This window comes from Malaclemys terrapin, chromosome 5, assembly GCF_027887155.1.
Source record: "Malaclemys terrapin pileata isolate rMalTer1 chromosome 5, rMalTer1.hap1, whole genome shotgun sequence".
NCBI classification, from domain to species: Eukaryota; Metazoa; Chordata; order Testudines; family Emydidae; genus Malaclemys; species Malaclemys terrapin.
The window spans coordinates 50,246,649-50,258,546 of NC_071509.1; the positions used below are offsets into that span (position 1 = coordinate 50,246,649).

General features: G+C 39.9%; 1 protein-coding gene across 2 annotated transcripts in view; it reads right to left on the reverse strand.

Moving 5' to 3' along the window:
* TEC (tec protein tyrosine kinase) overlaps positions 1–11,053 on the reverse strand; it is an 86,458-nt gene extending 75,405 nt beyond the window's left edge. Inside the window, exon 1 of one of the 2 annotated variants that reach the window (XM_054030492.1) lies at positions 10,896–11,053. The gene's annotated coding sequence lies outside the window, so the exon portion shown is untranslated. Of the gene's footprint in view, positions 1–10,620; positions 10,642–10,895 lie in introns of those variants that run through there. The other variant, XM_054030493.1, reaches the window with a different exon arrangement.
* Positions 11,054–11,898: the final 845 nt, after the last annotated feature.

Here is an 11,898-nt window from a genome sequence, read left to right on the forward strand (position 1 = left end):
GCACCCAATATTAGTGGACATGTTTGAAAATTTGGGCCAAAGTGTCTTGTGAAGACTAAGATTGAAAATGAGCTCTTACATGAGGCACTAGTGACTGAAAATGTCTAAGTTTGGAAAAAACAAGCTCTAGGCAAATACCAAAAGTTCCCCAAATCAACAAGTCTTCCCATTAATAAGAAAGGGAGTTCAGTGTCAAAGTCCATTAGCACATCATTGCACAATTGAATTTTTCAAAATTCATTCAGGAAATGTATGTTTGTCCTTCTAAATTCTTGGTAGACTATACAGATATAGCATGGATAAAATGACCACTCTCTCAATACTGTACTAAAAATATTCAAAAGCTACAAATCCTCAAATATTAGAATGAATTTTAAATAAAATGTGTGCTTTTTATGTCACTGACCACCTTCTTTTGCTTTAGTCTCCATCTAGACCCAAATGTTAATACCTTTTTAAAAATTGTTTAATGTTACATTTATGGTGACAGCAAGTGAAATTATAACCGTCACCTCTTCTACTAGTCTGGTCCTGTCACTGAGTGTCCCTTGTTTGTGCTACCTGCTCTTACCCCCCCCCCCCCCCCAAATACAGCTACCTGTTCACCTGCACCGAGATAGATTTGCTCACAGCAGCTATCCCATCCTCTCAAAGTACTGCATATTTGTGCATTGACTATCAAATTAGTCCAGGGTTTACATGTAAATTTAAAAGCTATGAAAAAGGTTAGAAATCATCTAGAAGATAAAAGTTGAAGTGATAATTGTATATTAAACATAGCTGACTAAAGAGTGACAAGAACTTTCTTCCCGCTTTCATGCATGCACAGGCATATATACACTTCATTTTGCTGATCATTTGATCAAACTGCTTTCCTGTGGTGATGAAAGATTGTTATAGCTAGTACTCTTATCTGCTCACATCACTTACTCAGGCACCAAATTTGGGGATCAGTTTGACACCTTTTTTTAAAAAGAGAAGATCAGGCATAGAGTGGATAGGGGAAGAATAGGTAAGAAAATACAAATTCTTCAATGATTTAAAAAAAGTGCTGACTGCAGTCCATCTTAAAATATTCCTGTCTAATTTCTTCCTCCCCTTCCCAATTTCAGTCTCTCACCTCCACTGTGTTGTCTGTTAAACCAATTTCTGTTCCAGATGGCAGCAGGTAAGTGATACTAATCAATATTTGCCTTGGTTTGTAATCCCATAATTCTAGTCTGATTGAAATGCTTAAAATGTACAGAGGTAGGTAAGACTAAAGCAAAACTGGGATTTCAAAACTGGTGATTCTAGAAAAATCTCACTTCACTGCTAGCCATCACTAAACTAAGGTAGTCCTAAACCACACAATACTTTTGATGAAGACAAAGCATTCTTTAAAAATCAGTCACTGTCAACACTGTGGAAACAATACCTGGTTGCTAGTGGTGGTTATTTACATAACACTGTTAAATGCACACCCCTATAATTAGGAACCAACTCCCCATTTCACATAATTCTAACACTACTATTTGAGGAGTTTAGCAGGATCTATTGCAGAATCTTTTGCTGATTACATAATACATTTTTCAGGCAGCAGGGGCTTTTTATCCACAACTTCGACTCTTAAAAATAAGTCAACATAACTAAACCCTCACACATTGTTCTGAAACTTTCCTTTTCAGAATAATAATAGTTCTTAGAGTCCAACACAATCTAACTTGCCTGTAAGGAACCAAAATATCAATATCTGTGCTTCATCACTACAGGTTTTGATTTGTCCTTCTGCAACTTCCTCCAAGCATTCTACTACTTAAATCATTATTTAGAAACTGAAACTGCCTTCCATTGACACATCACTCATCTTGTTCCAGCCAGTTGTGAGTTTCAGGTTGCCATCCTTCCAGATTTTCACAATACCTGTTGTCCAGGATCTGCCCCAGTTCTTGCAGGCCTATCTCACATGGTAGCAATTAGATTATAATTTGCAGAGTGGGTGAGTACCCACAGCTACTGTGGGAGCTGCAGTGGTCAGCACTTCTGAAAAATCAAGCCATTAATACCTTCCAACTTTATTTTAGGTGTCAGAACTTTGTCAATATGCAATGAGTCAACTTTACATGAGGCAGACATGCAAGTATACTGGCATAGCATCATAACATGCTTATTTGGTTCCTCATAACAAATACCACTAGGTAGTGTCATGTTATGAGTCAGAAGTAGAGCTGGTCCTGGAACCCAGATCTCCTACTCCAGTTCCCAATCACTGAATTGTAGTCTCTCATTGAAACAATTATTCTCTGTAAGCTTGGTGATGAAACCTAAAACATTCATACCAACTGAAGAAATGTTTTCCAGTTTTAATGTTTCGCTTGATAGGGAGAAGCATTTCAGAGTGGCTGTTCCAATAAATGGCAAGGGGATAAGGCATCCAAATCTGGCCTGCACCTTTTTACATCTAAATGTCCTACTGGATTTTCACTTCTTGATGAACCATACAGATGTTTGTGCATGATTAAGTCTGACAGAATGGTTTAGAAAAACAGTGGAAATAAGCCTTTCACCAACTATCTCAAATGTTAGCAGAAATGTTTGCCACAAATCTAAATGTAATTGGCTAGAATAGCAAAATAAAACCCAACTCAAAACTCTATTTTCCAAGTTTAGTTCTCCACCTCCATCTTGGGTATGATAACACTTACCTAGTAATTAATGTTCTGTGGCGCAAAGCCATTATGCTTAACTGATGGGCTCCCATACAGAAACTTTTTTTAATATATCTCCTCCTTCCATCCTGCACAACTGCTTCTCCAAGCTTTGCTTTGCCAGAGTCAGATAAATTGCTTGAAAGTCCCATCAGTCTGGGACTGCTATTGGTTCAGTGCTGTTAACAGGCTAAATAGTAGGTTTAGTAATTTATGTAAACTTCCCTGCTTCAATTTAAAGAATTGATTTGGTAGAGCATTTGGCTGGGTACAGTTTCATAACATGTACATGCTATCCATTCTGATCCCAAATCTACAACCCTTACTCTCATTGAGTAGTAGTTACTCATATGAGTAGCCAGAGTGGGATTAGTCCTGTGAGGGCCCAATTCTACAATCTTACTCATGAGTGATAGTTACTATGTTAGTTACGAGATGAAAAGCAGTAAACCTTCTACCTCTGTGCTCACTTTGTGCAAGTATATTGGATGAAACCTTTAAACAATCTATTAAAGGTAAATTTCATATAAATTACGGAAGTCTGTCATATGATTTCAAAAGTGGAAACAGAGGGGAAAATGCATAAAAGGGAGATTTTAAGTGTATTAATGCTACCAGAAAGGAGAAGTCAAAACACATTGGTTTGCTTTTGATGAAAGCTGAGACTCTGAAACTCCCACTCCTCTCTGGCATGTGCTAGTTTTATTTTAAACAGCAAAAATGTGACAAATTTTAAGATAGACTTCAAAACTGTACCGAAAGATGTGCAAAACCTCAATCTGTGAAAATGGGCCTGTGTAAATGCCCACAGTAGACATGGAATGCATTATTTGCTAGGGCAAATAATTGCACAAGCAAAATTTAAAGCTAGGAGACTAAATAATAGCATAGAGGCAAAGGGACATCTGGGTGAAAACTTTGCCTCTATCAGATTAGATCAGATGAGTGGGATTTCAGGGTGAAAGCCCCACTCTGTTCTTTGTGAGGGCAAAATACAAACCCACATTCCCAGGGGACTGGAGCATTAAGTTTTTCACAGCTACATGTTTGTTTTTAAGCTTGTGGTGAGCTATATACAGACTTGAGGAGATAAAGACATGCCTTTGAACGCCATGTAAGTACACTGGACACAGCAGGCCTGGTTCTGTTCTCATTTAATTCAGTGTAAATCCGGAATAACACCATTCAAGGCAATAGTCACAATCAAGTAAAAATAGCTCAAGATCAGATCCAGAGCCAAAGAGCTTTTTCAATTACCAGAGGGGATTAATGGCCAATAAAATTCTGAAAACTAGAGGTAGTATCTCTTAAATAGTCAGGCGGCATGGATGTTTCATCTTGTCAAACTGCACCAGAGATTCATCATATCCAGTATCCTGCCTCTTAATAGTGGCTTATATAATATTACATGCCTCCATAAAAGGTGAAATATAGCCACAATTCAGTGGGCAAATTGGGCAAAGTAATATGGAGGTTCCTTCTTGATCCCTGAAATTAAGAGTTTACACTTGTTAACATGAAATGATTCCTCTTATCTTAGCATGTCTAATTACAAATGGTCATAAATTTATCCAGACTTTGTTAATAAAGCCACAGCTCTTGACCTGGATCTCCTGCAATAGTGACTTCCCTAGGCTGACTACAAGTTATTCTTTCCTCTCAGTTCCCTAGTGTGCCTTCTTCACTTTGCCTCAAGGATGGAAAATACTTTGGGCTGAGAACTGACTTATTTTGTGCCTTCTGCAGCACAAAATTGTAACTTTTGTAGATTGTAACCTTTCAGGGAGGGACTGTCTCTTACTGTTTATATAATGCCTAGCACAATGGGGCCCCAATCTCACTTAGGTCTTCTAGAGATTTTCTTCATCAGTGGCCAGAATTATGTTACTATCAATTTGAGAGTTGGCAACACTAATCGTCACACCCACTTGAAGTGGGCAGGGGAGCTCAAAAATCAGGAGGCAGTTAAAAAAAAGTTTCATAAATGTCTAAATTTTTCAGGCACACTTATGATTTTAACTTTGGGGGTTGGCTTTACTCCTACAGTACCTATGTGTGTACTCTGTAATATTTGATTTTGCCAGATACAAACCCTCCCAAAGTATGGAAAAGTTTCAATCTGAATTTTGCAGCTTAGACCCACTTCTAATTAATACAAAGTATATTACAAACTCAACACCTTTTTGTCTACTAAAAACTAACTTTTTTGTGTAATGGGAAAATTGCTCATCTGGGACCCAGAAAACTCTAGACAGTTGGGCAGGGACTACCCAAGTAGAACCAAGACCAAAAACAGGTTTTCCATTTCAGGCCTGCAGCCTTAAGTAATTGGGACAGGAAGAGTTAAATTGCTGTGAGAATAGATGGGGCTGAGGCTCATTCACTTATTGGGCCCTGCTGACAGATATAAAAGGAAAGACAGACATTTGAACTAGTAAGATGGTTACAATTGTGGGTAAACTTTATTTGTTCATTCACAATCTGGGGGGGAGACTATTTATTTTGTTCTAGGACCTATTTTCATTATTGGCAAGAGGGGAGAGAGTGCTAGCACTAGCATGCATGTGTATGTGCATGAACTCACCCTGTAATGGCACTTTATTGACCTAGAGAAACATAAGATTATAGGGAGCAGAGTCCATTAATTCTACTGAGGGTAGAGCAGCCAGAATTTATCAGCTCTGCAATTCTGACCAGTTTAATCAACAGAATTGCTACCTCAGGGTTTCTTCTTGATCAAGAGAGCAGCACCACACAGGCTTAAAGTAGGTAACATTGAAATTTGGGAGGAGAACCTGGTGATCTTTGTAGCAAGTTCCTTTTTCTTGTATGCTGCTCTGGTGATCAAGAGCTAGAAAATGTCTATACTGATAAACTAGAGTCTGCCGTTTTTGTTCCTTTTAGGAATTCTAAAGCCTGTTTGCACAGTAGCAATTGGCCTACTGTTAAGTATTAATTCTTGTTGCACTCTTGTGAGGTAGGAAAGTTATTTCCTGTAACCTCTCCACAGCTGGCTCTCACTAATTTTATATTGACAAAGAACAAAAAGGTACAACTTAAATCTTTCTGTACGTTTTCAGGAAAAACACTATCTCAAATTGATATGGGGATGGAACTCTATTTGTAACACTTTTTTTTTAAATTCTTTCTACCAAAGGTAGACTGTTTGAATCATCTGTTTATTCAAGCCTGGTGAAACTTTAGCCCCTGATCTTAAGCCCTACTTCCTTCTCGTCATTAAACTATTTCTGTAAGCCAGCACTTAAAGAGCATAATCACTATCTTTCTACTTGTACAGAAATTGGACCACATCCCAAAATATTTTAAAAACCTCAGACCACATGCAATATCAAACTAGGAAAAGAATGCCATTGACACAGTGATAAAATGTCTCTTCAGTCAATTTTTCTGTATGACCGGCTTTTTCCTCTGTACCATCTATTCACCCTTCTAAATTGTTCACCTAGTTTGAGAGCACCAAATTTTGTGTCTATAACAGTAGCTACCTGGATCAAGTCCTGTTTTCCCAGTGCAAAGCTGTGACTAAGAGCTAAAGCAATACTTGGATGTATAAACAGGGGAATCTCAGGAATCAAGAGGTTCTTTTACCTCTTTATTTGGCACTGGTGTAAAAACAGTTCTGCTGTCAAATTCAAGAAGGCTGTTGATAAATTGGAGTAGTTCAGAGAAGAGCCACAAGAATAATTAAAGGATTGGAAAATATACCTGATAAAGACAGACTCCAGGGTCCAGATCCACAAAGGGCCTTAAGCTGAGCATTGCACTGTCTAATTTGAAGGTGCCTAGAAAATTACTGAAATAATGGGATTCACAAAGCCTGAGTTGGGCACATAGGCTCTCTACACAATGAAGGGGACAGGAGAAATAGGTGCCTGAGAAGGCAATCTACAAAAGCCAGTACCCAAGGAGATTATCTGCCTAAGCTAGCCCCTGGGGGGATATCTTACAAGAGGGGTGGGTCCTAAATCATACCTGTCTCTCAAAGATGGTCATGGCTGCAGGGAGGTGTCCATCTCTGCTACTGATCCAAAACCAGAAACCCTTCTCAGTCACAGGTGCCTAAGCTGTTTCTAGTGAGAATGAGTGAGATACCAACCTCATTCTACACAAAATGGCCAGAGGAGGAGTAGGTTGTGGTGCCTACCTTGTAACATTTAGCCCAGTGGTTAGAGCACTCAATGAGATTAGATCCAGAGTGATTCTACAGCCTGGTGGCTAGGGGACCCACCTAGTAGGTGGGAGGTCAGGGTCTAATCCCCCTTTCCTAATATCACTTAATTATTTATCCAAAGTGGAACAGCTTCAACAGGTGAGAGACCCACATGAAAATATCCCATAGTTCAGTAGTTAGAGCATTCTTCTGGAAGTGGGAAATCCCTGTTAAAATCAGACACAGAGCTATATTGAACCTGGGTGTCTCACATCCCAGGTGTGTGCTAAACCATGGGCTAAAAGTACTAAGGTGGGTGGTACTGTGTTGCCTCTTCCGGACAGATTTTAAATGGGGACCCAATTTGGTAGGCATACTCAGAGGCTATTTACCAGATCAAGATCTATGGGTCAGATAGATGTTCCTCTGCTTATCTGGCTTGAGGCTATCACAGGGCCTTAGGTGGGAGGTAGGCATCTGGATGCCTAGCATGAGGCGGCAGTGCACATGTCCAGAGGCAGAAACTTAGGTGCCTAGGGCACTTTCACAGCAAAAACTCAGGCAGCAAATAAATTTTAGGTGCCTACAGAGGTAGGCACCAGCCAAGAGTTTTGTGGATTGCACAATGGTGCTTAAAACTGGGACTTAGGTACCTAAATACCTTTGTGGATCTAGGCCTAGGAGTTCAATCTAATTAACCTAATCAAGTTACCCCACAATATTCTCCTTTGTCATAGTTTATAAGTACCTGCATGGGGGGACAAAAATTCTGTAAAAGTGTTCCTCAATCTAGCAGACAAAGGACTGGTTAGATCCAACAGCTGGAAGTTGAAACTAAATTAATTTAGACAAAGGTGCAAATTTTAGTGAGGCTAATTAACAATTGGAATAAATTACCAAAGGTTGTGGTAGATTTCCCCCACCCCACCCTCACTGGGGATTTTTTAAAATCTAGATTGGATTTTTTTCCAGAAGATAATACTCTAGTTCAAAAAATGAATTCAAGACAGTCCTATGGCCTGTGATTATGTAGGAAGTCAGGGCAGATCACAATGGCTTCTAGCCTTATAATCAATAAGTTCTTTAAAATAGCTGGATCTCCCATGCAGAATTATAAATCTGTTTAGACTCTGAATAACTAATCTAAAGTTTAGTTGTTTCAACCATTTACTAATGAAATATCATCCAGATGCATGGATGAAAAACAAGATAATGCCAGGAACTTCCCCTTCACACACAACTTGGTATAAATGTGTAAGAAGCAAGAAATGCAGAAGGACTTTTAAAATGACATTGAGAGAAATTTAAGGATTAATTCAGATGAAGATAAATATCTCTTCCCCCTCAACCAGAAAATATTTTTAGATAAAACTGATATTGCCTCAATCCAGTGTTCAAGAGCTAGTTTATTGACCTTGGCCCTAAAAGAATACCTGATGGGGGGTCATCTATGCCAAACAGAGTGCCCTTCCTCTTCTCCTCTCCCTCCCCCCAAGATTCATCTTTTCTCTCCAATTACCTAGATGGTTGGGTGATACAATATGATTATCATGGCAACTTCAGTAAGAATGTAGACAGGGTCTACATCCAAGAATTCCTCTCTAGGCCTCATTTCAATAGACCTCTCACTCTTTAGGGATTCTGCCATCCTGCTTTAGCAGGCTCTTCACTGTATTGGCTTCTACAGTGAGGAACTAATCTTCCTTGATATCCATCTCCATCCATCCCACCCTACTTTCAAGAAACCCCTGAAATTGCTTTTCTTTTCCAAATGCATGTTTTATTCTGACTGTCAGCCTGTATGTGTAGAACCTCCTTTTTCTCTACTCGTGTTGGAAAAAACAACCCTTACTGTTTTTCATGGTTTTAGTTTTGGATAAAGTCTTATATGGCATGGCATTTTTTTCTGCTCTTATTATCCTACTGTAAATTGTCTGAAAGGCTTAGCCTAAGGCAGAGGGTGACTGCCCAGCATGAAAGGGAGATATTCAAATACCAATCGCCACTATTTGGTTCCTGTTTTATCAAAAAAGACAAATGATATACACATTCCAGCTGACTCAGCTTTTGCACTCTACCAAATATAATTTTTCATTTTTATTTTTCTAAAATGTGTATAAAAACTGAGGGAGGAGGTAACAGGCTATGAGAATGATACCCTGAGTTGGAAATCTTATGATTTATTGAACAATAAAGTTTATAAAGTGTTTAGGCCAAATTCAGCATTGGTAAAGCAGGTGCAATTCTATGGACTTCCAGAGGGTTGTCCAATTACATAACCAATTAATTTGGCCCCAATGTATACAGGGCCAACTGGTATGAAGAAAATAGGGGCCAAATTTTGGTCCCTTTGTCAGTGGCAGCTCTGTCAATTACTTCAGTGGGATAAGGATCTGGTCTCTTGCATTACATGAAATACTACATGTAGCAGCATGCCATGGTTGTTGACAGCTTATACAATGTGAATCTATTGGACCACTTTGTCCATAGGTTTTAAGAGTTAAGTATATCCTGCGGTTTAGTTCTAGTATATAAACACCCCATGTTTGGGGAATACTTGGATCTACAGTTATTGCTTGTGCCCTTCTACATAGTAATGAAAATATTTATGCCACAGATGCAAACCATACAGCAGCTCTTAGTAAAGGCATGTGCATTCCTCAAAACATCCAGACAGGAAAATTAGGCCTTTTTCATCACAACAGCATTAACATGCCGTGTCAGAATATTACTGTGCTGACCATTTCAATATTTCTTCCATGTTATCTCATTTCTGCAGCAGAGCTAATTTGTGTTGCATGCTAATGTTGAAACCTTTGTACAAACAAATGCATGCTATAGCATTTTTAAACTAGACTTAAATTTCAGCAGTGAGAAAAGAAGGGGGACCAGAGAAAATAAAGGAAAACGAAAACAGCAAAACAAGACCTCACTAGCTAATAGAGGTTAGGCATCTTTTCACAATTGCTGTCTAGACAGTATGAAGTACAAAGTTGCATTTTCTTCTAAAAAGAAAATGTCTTGTATATTTGAGAGAAACACCTGTATAAAAATCATTTTACAGCTTATTGTGTTTACATGGTTTCATTTTATAAACCATGTACATTGACCAAACAAAACTACACACTTCAGTAATTTTTAATCATTTTTACTATAGATTTCAAAAAATAGGAAAAAAAATCATGTTTCCAAAAGATTCTACAGAGATGAAGTTAGTTCTTCATTACTTGATGATAAAATGACATCCCACCCCCTGAATACAATGTTGCAGGGCAAGACTGTTAATCAGTTCTTATTTCCTTTTTAAAGCCATTGTAAGCAACCATCCAAGCCTGCTTTCTTAAAGTAAATTAAATTCACAATACCCCAAAATATACCCAACAAATACACTATAACACAAGACACATGTCTAGTGATTGCTGAGAGTGTTGTAGTGAGACATTTAAAATTAATAAAATAGATAAAAATATTTCTTCTGTGCTATCCCAATTTGTGAAACTAGTGTTACCTTTATCAGAAACAGCAAACTCTTAATATTGCTGGCTTATGAGAGGCAGATAATTTACCTGTCCACCCTCTTCCACTGACTGGTGATACATAGATAGATATTAACTAACTTGTTTACTCCCTTGTCCTCCCCATGTTGGGTGTGCGGCGGGGGGGACGGGGGACGAAGCACACCAACAGCTAAAATGAACTGTTTCAGATGAATCGTTGCAGTATCTAGGTGCATTTTACATGGTATGAATTAGGACCAATTACCCCTTCCTTAGCCCTCCAGGGTATGGCTCAGCCATCAATCAGCCTTGGTATCACAGGTGCCCCAGGCCGGAAAGAGAAACTGCTAGGTAAGAGAAGCACAGGCTGGAAATTGCCTCGGCAGAACTATTTCTTCCTTGTTAGAGCAGCTCCCCCACGCCCGCCACGGGATTCAAACTGTCCGCTTCCCCCCACCTAAGCCCCTCACCTCGCTGCTCCCCTCCTGTACCAGCAGGTGGGAAAGGAGGAGCCGCCCAACCCAGCAGCGCTGCCCTTACCTGCGGTCGCGGCTTGAGGCGAGTGGTGCTGCTGAAAGAAGCTGAGCCCTGAAACTGCTGTTGCGGAGCGAGATTGCACTGAAGCCAAAGTCTAACCCTCCCGGGGGAAGGTCACCAATTAGACAGCTGCCCCCTTCTCTTCCTCCTCCCACTGCCCCGCCGGAGAGCAGAACCCGGCAGCCCAGCCCCCTAGTAGGGCTTATATACTTTCATTTTACAAGGCGGCTATGCTGAGAAAACGGAAGCCGCGAGTTTTTCTAGATCCTGCTCACAATGCAGCCTCCTCGGCCAAGTTTTCTGCTCTGCCCTTTGGATTTACTCACGAAACACCCGCTTCTTGAGGCTTGTGCAGAGAAATCTTACTGCACAGTGACAGGAGGGAGAACAGGGTTTAATGATTCGGGAGGTGCCTAGTGTCCCTGCATCTTCTCTAACCATTTTCCTCCCTCTGTCACCCATAAAACCAGTCTCTCCAATTATCGTGGAGTTTAGACGTGTCCTTGCTTATAGATCTCCAGTGCTGGCACGTGGAGGATGTCAAAACTGAGTTTGAAATGAGAGATATATATATATATAGGCCCAAATCAGGAAGTTTGGAAATAGAAGCAAACCCAGATCTGAACTTCCCCAACTTCTGAGGGTGTTGGAGTTCGGTTTTGGGTTTCAAGCCATTATAAACAGGTGCATAAGTCACAAAATTCGGAGCTGGATCCATACTCTCCCCCAAAGTCACTGGTTGGTTGGTTTGTTTGTTTTTGGATCTGGTTGACAATTTGGGATCACCTCTGTTTAAAATGTGAGCTTATATACCTTGTGAGGGGGCACACCCTTACTCTGCTGGGGAGAAGGCTAACAAGTTCCTCTGGGAACAGACAGTACTAACCAGACACCTGTAGGCTTGTGCTGCCTGGAGGGGAAAGCTTAAAAAGGGGGGGGGGAACCCCTTCCCTAGGCAGGTGTGGTGACTATAGTGAGATGATGGCTGATTACAAGGATTGAGCAG